Source organism: Helicoverpa zea, chromosome 27, assembly GCF_022581195.2.
Source record: "Helicoverpa zea isolate HzStark_Cry1AcR chromosome 27, ilHelZeax1.1, whole genome shotgun sequence".
Lineage (NCBI taxonomy): Eukaryota > Metazoa > Arthropoda > Insecta > Lepidoptera > Noctuidae > Helicoverpa > Helicoverpa zea.
Window position 1 is genome coordinate 4,118,457 of NC_061478.1, and position 12,541 is coordinate 4,130,997.

Consider the following 12,541-nt stretch of genomic DNA (forward strand, 5'->3'; position numbering starts at 1 on the left):
TTGAGGATTCCAGACTTGGCGAAAAAAAAAGTTCTCTAACACGCTTCAGTCACCATACAGATCAATCTATCAGAATTTTAAACAGTGTTGCCAATTTAGATCAAACGAGACGGATGGATATAGGCTGGGCTTGACTGCAAGCCGACAATCAACGCAAGGTCATGTCAAAGGCACAACCACTATTAGTGGACAAAGGGACGAGGTGCGACTGTGATGAGCATGTTAGTGTACTGAAAATTGCACTAGGGTAGCTCACTGTCGAAAATATATAGTTTTAAGCTAGAATTCTTCTAATAAGTAATTACTTACACAAGTACATAATTATCGACTCACATATTGTACATTTGCGAATATACATTGATTGTCTAGATAATTTTAACAGTTAACCAGTAGGTGTTCATTTTTTCGAATTGGGCATACATCACGGCGTTTGGATGAAAAGTTCAAATATTCCTCGCTAAATGTCAACTACCTCGTACAACAGTTACATCCAAGTTATCTTCTACTAACTTAATTTTCTTTTATCTAACAATATAAGCCATCTTCAAGCCCTAAACCACAAAATAAACTGTCTCACTATCAGGTTAAAACAAGTTCTCATCATCGATGCGTTTCTGAGTACGCGAGTCATCGGAAATGGCCGAACAATACAGTCATATAACAAGGAAGTCACTTGCGTGGAAAATATCTCCATTAGACCTGTTACTTCGTGCTGTGACGTTTCTTTTATTATATCCTTTATTTCTTGTTCTTTGTTTGTTAGAGTTGTTTTGATGAGGGTTTTATAAATCTGCTAAATCTTAATATCCATCCTCCGATCCTTTTTAGGGTTCCGTAGCCAAAATGGCAAAAACGGAACCCTTATAGTTTCGTCATGTCCGTCTGTCCGTCTGTCCGTCTGTCCGTCTGTCACAGCCGATTTACTCGGAAACTATAAGTACTACAGTGATGAAATTTGATGGGAATATGTGTTGTATGAACCGCTACAAAAATATGACACTAAATAGTAAAAAAAAGAATTGGGGGTGGGGCCCCCCATACATGTAACTGAGGGATGAATTTTTTTTTTTCGATGTACATACCCGTGTGGGGTATCAATGGAAAGGTCTTTTAAAATGATATAAAGTTTTCTAAAAAACATTTTTCTTAAAGTGAACGGTTTTTGAGATATCAGCTCTCAAAGTCGTAAAAAGTATGTCCCCCCCCCTCTATTTTTATAACTACGGGGTATAAAATTCTAAAAAAAATAGAGGTGATGCATGCTAATTAACTCTTTCAACGATTTTTGGTTTGATCAAAGTATCTCTTATAGTTTTTGAGATAGGTTGATTTAACTGTAATTTACGGAACCCTTCGTGCACGAGTCCGACTCGCACTTGGCCGGTTTTTTTCCAACTATGTTGGGGTCGGCTTCCAGTCTGACCGGTAACCCAACCAACCAAATACCCCTTGGTTAGACTGGTGTCAGACTTACTGGCTTCAGGCCACCCGTAACGACTGCCAAAGATGTTCAATGACAGCCGGAACCTACAGTTTAACGTGCCATCCGAAACACAGTCATTGGTGTCTAAGATATACTTACCTACTTAGACACCAATGACTAAATCTTAATATGTACTTGTTATAAACAGTTGCCAATTTGTTCTTGACCAGTGGAGCGTAATTAAGATGTTGTATCTTAAATATACAGAGAGACATGAAGAAGATTTGTAAAAGACATTCCAAAATGTGTCTTTTAAACAACACTGCGTTTATGGGATAAGCATGCCAATAATGAAATTATTATATATTTATTATTATAATATAGCGCAAAACGTTTGTATGTAAATCAAATATCCCTTTTGAACTTGCTAAAATACCTCTTGTTTTAAAGGTGCAAAAATCTTTGAGTCTCAAGCCACTTATAACGTTTTCAAATAAATACTCGATAACAATAACCAAGCACTTGTAAATGAAAGTATACACAAGCCTATTAATGATAGTTCAATATAAAATGACAATGAACAAAATGATTCTCATAGATATAATTATTTTATTATTGGACATCAGCAGATTAATTGGAACAAATTGCGAAGGTACAGCTATTGAAACGTTGATAGTAGATAGATCATCGTTTATAATATTTATAGGTACAGTAAACTGCACATTAGTGGTAACTGTCATGCACCTTAACTCAATAGTATTAAGTACGATTTTCCTATAAAACTGTTACCACTGACCTGAAGGTGACTGTACCATTAATTCTATATCGTGCCTTAAAGGTAAAATCTTTTCTTTTCAATCTTCATTATTTATGGTGATTAAAACTCAGATTTGATGTGACTTGAAGTTAAATGATTAGTCGTAATCTTAATATATTTGTACTTATCCCTCTCTATTTAGTCTTTATTTCATGCCTTGTGTTCATTTGTGTCAGAGTTATAAGTTGGTATATCAAGCTGCTTAGGTATTGATAACATTATTGATCTCAATTTGGAATTCATTCCAAATAACCTCTATGTTTTATAACTATAACTAGAAAAACCAACGAGTAAAGTAGTAGCGTTCAGTCAGATTATTGTAATCATGGTGCAATTTAACAGAATTTTGTAATATGTCAACACTGTCTATAGATTACACTTTTTAACGTTCTGGATCTCTGCAAAGTAACGTATGATTCCATAAATGAACAGTCTATAGATTCTATTACACATTACGTTTTTTTTTTCATGACCTATCCAATCCTAGAAGCGAACCCGCATTGAGCAAGCGTGATGTTTAATGCTCAATTCTTCTCCGTGTGTGAGGAGGCCGCAGCCCAGCAGTGGGACGATAAAAAGGCGGTAACAATCTAACAAGATCCTAGAATGTATTCGGTTATTGATTAAGGAACCAGCTAGCTATTTCTGCAGTGCATAAACTGACTGCAAGATAGGAAAGTATAGCACGAATGTACTAATCGTATGCAAGTATGCATCGGATGCGTTAGTAAGTATAGCTGTGACATTTTCACTTCCTATCCACATAGCTGCTTAATTATGCATTTGTAATGTATTACTTAATTATGGACTGGTCTTGTCGAGGAAATCAAGAGGTATTTCAAAACTTCGTTGGGATTATAAACTGACATTTTTAAAGGTTCACCATTTACTAAAACTGTGGTGTTAATTAGTAATGGTTGTTGACAGTAAAATTTTGTAGCCGAAGTAACGATTCCTAATTTAATGTTTCCTGCAATTATACAAGTATATTATAAGGTACTGACGCAACACGCCTTTTAACTGTTGATTATTTAGACATAAGACCCATTCTCACCAAGGTTATGAAGAACCAAAGATTGGGAAACCTTCTGCTACTATATACTGAAGTAACCATGACGGTTTTTATCAAATGAAAGCCAGAATTCAGAAGAAAATGGCTTCTAATCATATTTAAAATTGGAGTGAAGCTAACATCATTTTAATCGATGGAAACTTGAATAAGGCTGTCGTCATAATCTGACTTGGGATGACAAAGCATCTATTCAGAGACAAACAATATTCATTAGATTAAGACCATAATACAGAAGTATAATGTTATATTATAAATCACACGTTATTCTTCACGGCTCAGATTGATTCGGCCTTGTCTACAGAACACGAACATAATTGCTATTTCCTACCCGCTCTTTATGCATAATTTGAATAAAACGAACAATAAGATATACATGTAGGTCTGGGTAATAGATGCTAATGTTCTAGTACAGTTTGTAATAAATACATCTACTGGTGAAGCTGGTAGATACATTGTAACGGCTTATAGCAAAGCAAAACTGAGACAACCCGTGAGTAAAAAATACCAAAATACACATGTAAATGAAAGTGGGAAAACCAAGATTACCGAAATTAATATGACCGGCTTTTTAATCAATGACAAAGACTTAGATGAACTCGTTAAAGATATAGCTACCTCTTAGCAAAATCATATAGTTTTATCCATGATTCATACACGCCAATTTGACCTTGAAATCGGACTTGCAAAATATGGTTTTTCATGCTACACCGTGCACTGATCGTTAACCTATCTGTCTAGCAAGCCTTTCTCTTTCGACTTTCACGATTTTATAGGGAGAGTATACCTAATAAGCTTCAATACTAAAATATCCCATATTCTCTGTTCAGCAGAATAGTTGCAGAAAATAATAATACTTTTACTTTGCCGTCAAAAAAATGCAAATACTATTCGACGTCCCCACAGTGCGCAAGCGATCATTTTTTGTCACAATCCCTGCGCTGTCTCTCTCAAACACTACACACAGGAAAGAGATAGCACACGAATGCAACTAAGGACATTGACTGCATGTTTTTTTGAATAAGATTACGTTGTAAGTGCTAAAGACCTTATTACGGTGATGTAAGGCTGTTAATTGGTTAGCAGCGGCTTCGGATATGCAGATGAGGTTTTTTCTGGAGGCCTGGTAGTGTTCCTTACACCTGGTCGATGCGGGTGTGCGTGCATTGTTATTTTGGGCGACATTCGGAACAATAAACAAATTGATTGTGATGTGAGGACGAGATTTGGAGCAGGATGCATTTTTGCATGCGTTTGTCGAAGTTTCTGGATGATGTTATGAGTTTTTCTGTAGCGCGTAAGATTTTTTGGGAGATAGGTCAGTTTTATTTATAGTTCTTGATATACATACTGCAGGACAGATGTATGTATGATCCTTTTGAACTTGATTGTGGTATATTACCTGTATGGGATTTATCTTGTTTATAAGTCCTGACTGTTGTGATAGCAGAAAGAAGCTAGTTACTAGGTGTTAGTATAGGGATACTTAAGTGGGCTATCTTATATTGAAATGATTTTTACAAACTCTTCAGATTTATAATATTAGTGTAGATTAGTACGTGAGGTAATAGGTCCTTTTAAATGGATCCTGTATCTTCAAAGTCCTGTCTATCAAATCGTTAGGCCTCCCAGTTGTTATTGTCTTTCAGTTAACAACCTCTGTGGTTCTTTTATTTCCCGTTTCACGTTCAGGGGTAAAACGAGAAACCACTTTCTTTGCTACTCTCGTTTTTCATGTGATATAGGATTTTATTGGCTTTGATTTTTTTACTGGTATATTTACTTTTGCAAGAGGTAGGTATGAGTTAATTATGAGTCATTTTCAGCTAAATAAGCTGAGCTAACTTGAGACTTCAGAGATCCCTTTAGTCCGATAGTTTGATCGTCTGTATAGAGTCAACTATCGGACAACAGTTTTTGTCTGCAGTAGGTTCATTTTGTTGAGATACTATTTCAATTAATTTAGCTTCATGTGAACATCAAACTGATGTACCTACATTATCTAAATAAACCTTATGATCACTTTGTGTCCAACGACCCATTATCAAATCAAAGGTGAAAAATGGAACCCAAAACTTGACAAGACGGATTACGTTTCTCAAGAAGATCAATGTACAGAACAAATGAAAGTCATCCAATGACATACATACCTACTTTGTATAATAAGTATGATTCAACAGTCCAAAACTGAAATGACATATGAGGAAGATTAGTCACCAGACTAGAAAATATCGATGTTCGCAGACATATTGTAGATGTAATGACGTGTATTATTGCTAGACTATGTGTAACTGTGCCAAATGCACATCACTGTTTGTTGACAAAACTGTTATAGATTATAGTCGACAGCTAATTAAAAATGTTTGGAAATGTACATGTAGATCAATTGCCATCTATTGCTGAAGCGCTCAGTATGAAAATTGGTAAAAGTAAACAAAATGATAGGGAGATGTGTAAGAAAGTAGCTCTTCTTTTCCCATGGCTTTTCATATACCTAAGATATGAAAATATTAACACAACAAAGCCTACTTACAATTATAATGACAATGTATTAATTAACAAGAACATTATTACGCAAAACAAAATGAACTAATAAAGAACATAAACCACAAAATTAACAGCAATAAAAACAAGATAAATGTTACCAAAAATGGACTTAAACGCACTTCCGACGTAGTTAGCAACGAAACTTTTCCTGCTAAGAAAGAGGGTACTTGTAAGTTACTTGTAACTTTAAAGCAACTCATGTTTAACATTTTTGAAATACTTGGCTGTTAAACGAACGTGAATTTTGCTTCTAATAAGCTGTCATATTGAGTTATTAAGAAACAATACTTGGGTATTGAACATGGATGGATTTTGACTTCGATTTTAATGATAACAACTTCGTCACTTATTTATTCATGTCTACTTTTCCCTACACCAAAAACGCAGTTTTTACTACTGAATAGTTTTTTTAAGAATAAAAACCGGCTAAAAACTATGTGTTGGACTCATGCATGGAGCTCCGAACCGTTATTAATAATCGTATCTAGCCTAAAAAGGACAAAATCATATGGATCCTGTTATTACTCTTTGTAATAACAGGATCCATATGATTTTGTCCTAAGTAGTAGGAGTACAAACCCTAAAATGGCTTCAAATTGTGATTCTTCACACTGTTGTAGTGTCTTTGGCATTGTCCTAGATGTCCATGTTAAGAAGCACCATAGGTTAGGCAACAAATAGAAAGTGACCCAGTCTGATACGTCTGATTCTGTTTCCCATGTTAACTATAGTGTCGTTTTCATATGCGCTTGAGCATAGGGTTGTTCGTTTTTAGAATAACACTACTTCTTTTAGTGCAAAGCACTAATCTCAACATCTATAATCATAATTTTTAATACCTACGTATCTTTAGTGGCAAGTGTAAGAGTATTGTCGATATCTGCCAATCGTTTAGGAGATCTATAAACTGTATTTTCCATTTATTGTCAACCCAATATTTGGTGTAGAGATTTCGTCAAATTTTAATCCTCTAGAAGTTCAAAACAACGATGAGATCATGATTTTAAATAGTGACTGTTATTGTAAAATTTGATCCTCCAAAGTCCTGAATTATTTGTTTAGTCCAAATCTTTATGTGCCAAAGTTTCTCCGGATCTTAGAGATTTATTAGCACATGAGAGCCAAACATTAGAGGCTCAGTATTGCTAAGAACATTGTGCTATAATTTTAAAATATTTCTTCTGTAAACCCTAGCCGTGACAGTGTTATTAACTGTGTGAACATGCAAATAGTGTGTGAATTGATAGGCGATTTAATTCAAGCTTCTTTCTTCTGTCCGTTCACTGTGTGCGGAAGAATTTATAGTAAGATTGACTTGGATTGTATGTTGTTACGTTTACTAACGAGGACTATACTAGTAAATGTTCTATCATGTAGTATTGAAATTACTAAGAAATATGTATTAACTTATTTGTGATGATTCGCGGCCTAACGATATAATCACTTTGAAAAACACAGTTGTAGAACTACTCTACGAATTATGCTAGTTTTTAGTTAAACTTGAGCTTGAGCTGAAAATATGTAACAACCGTTCAGCCTCGGGTTTGAGAAACAATAATATTTTGGGATACCATTGGGCATCTAGATGGCGCTATTTCGCACAGCACTTTTAAAACAATTATTCACCACATTGTACCAAAACCGGTTCCCATAAAAGCACCCTTACATTGAGAGCCCAGAAGTAATAACAGCAAAAGCTTCGTCAATCAATCTCTGCATGCACACAAAATAATACACTAACGTATTCATATAACTCAACAAAACAATCATTTAAAAATCAACTCTAATATTATGGTGATAGAAACAATTTTGCATCATCACTGCATGCAGAATTACGTCCCTTTGTGTTTCAGCGTCAGTTCTGTGTTACAAGTGATAAAAAATGTACAAAATTGACTGGGCCAGACTGTATTGAAATTCAATGCATTTTTGTCGCTTTCGAATGGAGCAGAATGTTGAAAAAACAAGACTATTCTTTTATTTAACATTTGTTTATTTCATTCAACATTTCTAATGGCTAATTGGGGACAGGTCTTTGATCATATACTTTTTTGAATAGCCTGATAGACAGGGTACTGTAGTGCCAATGAATATTCAAGTAATTCATTTCTCACTTACAACATAAAAGCACTTACACAATTACAATTTAAAGTTCCCTTCCATGTCCAGTTCATACATCTGTTGTACACGCGCCCTAAAACAAGCGCGGATTAATTCTACCCTTTATTGTACCCCAAACCACCCCTAACTATATACTTAAATTAGGGGCGAAGTTGTCACCCCTGCAAACCGGTCTATCCATCAAAATAATATAAATGTGTATAAGAGCTCATATTATAGTAGTTGGATGTTCAGTCGCGTAGGCAGGACCGCTCTGTTGGGATCCCGGACAATTCGATCTCCGATGTTGAAATGCCTTCAGCATATACAATGCTACTAGGTACAAAGGTGATATCGTCTCCTGTATTGTTGGATACAGGCTTATGCAAAATGTATCTTGTTGGTGTAAACATTGAGCTCAAATCGCAACCTACGACGTTTTTCTGCCTAAAACTCATCAAACAATTGCTATTAACGTCCAACAATCGATTCAAGATGTAGTGTTTTAATTATTCACAACAATATACATTGATCGGCAAACATTTTTTCTATAATAATACCTTTCATACATTAGCAAAGAATTACACTTATTATGTCTAGAATTTGTACAGAAAGCAAATGTATAACGCCAATGCGTCATCCTAGACAAAGAGTTCTTTGCACCTTTACTTACACACATACAAACATAAACAAGAAAGCATACAAAACACTCAACCGTCCACTTCAAGGGTCAGTAATATAAGAAGCATTATAGTTCTACTTAAACGACCATCACTTTTCCTCGAACCGATCAAAACCCGACTCGGGGACACTAAAAGCTATACAGAATCATCCCAAGCAGGGCGTTACCCGAGTATTAATCTGCACACAAGTAAACATTACATCTCAAACCGAGTCGCCAAGAAGAAAGTATCTACACCTGTCCTTTTCGCACTTTCGTTGCTGACCGGTGTGCGAGAGGGACGGCATTCGAAGGGTCGGAACAAAGAGTAAAATAATACTATGGAAAAAGAGAGCCCTCTCGCGCAGTTTTTATGCAAGCAACTTTGAAGCGCCATCTGGAGTTTGCGACCAGAAGTATATTACGTGTGCTATACATACGTATACGTACCTATATATATTTATAAACATAAGCATAGTTCCCAATATACCCGTTCGCCGGTAACAAGTTATGTTTAATTTTCTTGTTGTTATGCTTTGAAATACATTACAACAGGAAAATTAAACAAAATACTTTTTACTGGAAAGCGGGTCTACTAGAATCAAATATTTATTTGCTAGGAATTACACAAAAATGACCAAAATACACAGACAAGCGTACGCGCAAGTTATGATGGCGGTCATCTTGTGAAGTATGATGTGTTACTATTACCAATTAACAAAAAGGTCAGATAGGTTCTCAGATTGAGAATTTTTAAAAACAAAATTTAAGTAGAATTCGTAATTTAAATCATCTTCTAATTATTGAAATACTCTCGTATTTTTGTATAAAAAGGTAAAATAATTAATTTTCAATCTACTTACAGAGACATCTATCGTGAAATAGTTAGCAATATGGCATGTTTTCACGTTTCATTTATAAGATGGCGCTACTTTCTTTACGACAACGCTCAGTCAAGGAAACTGTCCCCCCCCTGGGTCGGAATCAATACCATATGACAGGGGCCGGTGTTTTATTTTGTTGGAGACATCTTTGCGTGTGTAGCTATAGTGTTTTGCTTGTGTGGGTGGCTGGACCGCGCCGGAGCTAGGTAGCCGCCTAATGCTGGCTTTTCACATGTTAATTCTACGTTTTGGGATAGCGCTGCCTGGCGTAATGCGGTAGATTCAGAGTAAGCGTTTTAGCAGCTCCCAGTTTAGATAATGGATATGAACTTAAATGTAACTAGGTCTAGGTATGTTATAATGTATTTGAGTTGAATGAATCTGACATGCCATTGTTCGGATGTATGTACCCAGTTTGCCAGTAATAATGTTAAAAGGGTCAGTTTTACTTGTCTGCACATTCTTTTATATGTTGATGATTTATTGATACTCTTCAATCCTTTTTTACGTAATTTGGACATGTTCTATTTTTGGAGTATTGCTTCCAATTTGCTTATTATGTTCGAGCCTGAGTGATCGCACCGTTATTGCATACCTTTTTTGTCTCTCAAGAAAACAGATCGAACATTCTCCATAAGCGATGAAAACAAAAGCTAGAAAACACGATCTATTCTCAAAATGGTATAAATGCAACACCTTTTACAAGAAACTGCGATATAGGTACAAAAAAGGAAAACCCTAATTATGAATTTGTACTGCAAATAAAATGGTATATTATTACGAATCACAGCATTTGGTATAATTTGGCACCACTGCGGGTAGAGGGGTGGCTCCCCTTGTTGCTTTGATTTTATGGACGTTTATAAAGAATGCTGTCGGGTAACGGTTAGATTGGGTGTCAACATTTTTTTATTTTCCTCTGTATCAGTTTAATTGAGTATTGGTATGCACTTTGATTTAAGAGCCCTTAAATCTGTAACTAATAGTTCATTAGCATAAAAAAATCTGTCTGCTACAACTAAAGAAGTAATTAGAATGATAAATATTAAAAAGAAACCCAAATGGATGTACTCAGTAGCAATTTCTAGACTAAAATAGTCGCGCTTGATTTACTCAGGCCAGACTTTGCGAAGTAACTTAAAGTCTCCGTCTAACCAGATGTGACCAAGGAGTATTAAAGAGAAGTGTACTACTGAGCTCCATTGTAGTCCTTGTTAGAATATATTTGCTTGCTTGAACGCGCTTATCTTTGCACCTACATATCAATATGAATAATTGTTTCGAGTGTTAGACAGCCCATTGATGGAGGATGGTTAATTTTAGGGCTTATAGGTTACTTTTTATCCGAGTGCGTGGTGTAGTTCCCACAGATTATGGATGAAAATGCTGGCTACAGTTAGTAGTAGCTACTAAAAAGGTCTCTATTTCTACAGTTAGAGAAATCGTTCCACCACGATCTAGGAATGCAGATAAATATTACATTCATGGCCTAGCGTCCACATAAGTCATAAAACTCATGTGAACAGTCTCACTTTGTACTGAAAGCCGATAGACATAAAATGAGACTAGACCCGGGATTTACGACTGCAGTTCCGACACCATAATAATTTGAACACTTAGAGTTATATTGCAAGCCGTACGATTGATCTATGAATCTATTCCCATATTTACTTCTAACTAGGCATGTTTGACGTGACATACATTTTTATTGATCTCCGAATCTATAAACTAACTAGAATGATAATGTAGGTTTTTGAAGAAGAATTCATGGATAGTTTTATTTTACCATTTGGCTAATACTTACTTAGAAATATTTTACCTTCAGGCTTTTTAAATTATGTATGTCTATTCCCAAGTATTGTATTTTCGTAAGTAAACGGTTTATACTCTTGCCATAGGGCACAATATTGACCAACTTTTTTCATCTCAGTTGCTTTTCTTATACTGACAACTTTGGGTTTAACCTACTAAATAAGCAAGTCATTGTAAAAGATCACATTGAGTACCATTAGAGTATTAAAGATCAATTTTTGCAGTAAATGTACTTGAACAAGTGATAAAAACTGCTCAATTGGCAGAAAACTAGCCTAACTTCTAAATATTAGGAGAAGAGTACATTAGTTCTAGGTTAAGTACTATTTCAATCTCGGGCCAGCGGACTTTCTGACCGTTGGTCCCTTAATTACACTTCATACTAGCTCAGGATCGATACCCGGTTCTGGGAAACGGTAGCTGTTATAACCGCCCTGGTGTGTTTCATCCAAGTTTTCCATAATATGCACGGATAAATAAGGTTGGGGAAGAGTTAAAAAAATATAAGCTTAATATAAAGGGTTTTGGGACAGATGTGTGTATACTAAATGCTAAAGTAGATGAGGATGATCTAAGAGCCAAAATGACTAGTGATTCTGAAGAATATTGTCATGTATTTTGACCTAACAAACTACTTAATGGTGAACTAAGTATTTAGGCGATACAAAGCAATATTTTAGAACAAGCACTCATCGTCCCATTTAAACATAAAATTGACGTGTCGTACTTCCAACGAAATCCTAGAGTCAGCTAGAACGGGATAGCAGATTGTAAATGTGTAGGAGTAAGTGAGAGGGTAAACAAAGGGGAGGAAAACCCCAATAAGGGTGGTTGGCATTGTGAACGATAATTTCGCTGAATAGTAGCTAAGGTAATTTTATTAGGGTGCTTCTGTGTACGTTTAATTTTTGTATGTGAGCTCGACCGTTATTTTGTTGTTGAATTATTGTTTCAATTTGTATTCTAATTGTATTTTTGAGTTAATTTATTTATTTTAGTGTTATTTGCTTTAATATACAGTCATTACTCGTTTAAGAAAAAAAGTTAAGTAGAAAAAATCGTGTTCTTACCCGCAAGGAAAGTTTAGTTAGAAGCCAAAAAAGACAAAACCGTTTTCAATCAGTGATGATTTCCTTAACTTTCCCTAACTAGTTCTTTAGCATCTTAAGAAATCTTTTGACTCCTAGTTTCAACTGTTTTGATTACAATATGTACTGCAATAGCCATG

General features: G+C 35.3%; 1 protein-coding gene across 1 annotated transcript in view; it reads left to right on the forward strand.

Moving 5' to 3' along the window:
* Positions 1-12,541, forward strand: part of LOC124643227 (bromodomain adjacent to zinc finger domain protein 2B-like) — a 100,374-nt gene that overhangs the window by 18,317 nt on the left and 69,516 nt on the right. The window lies entirely within an intron of this gene.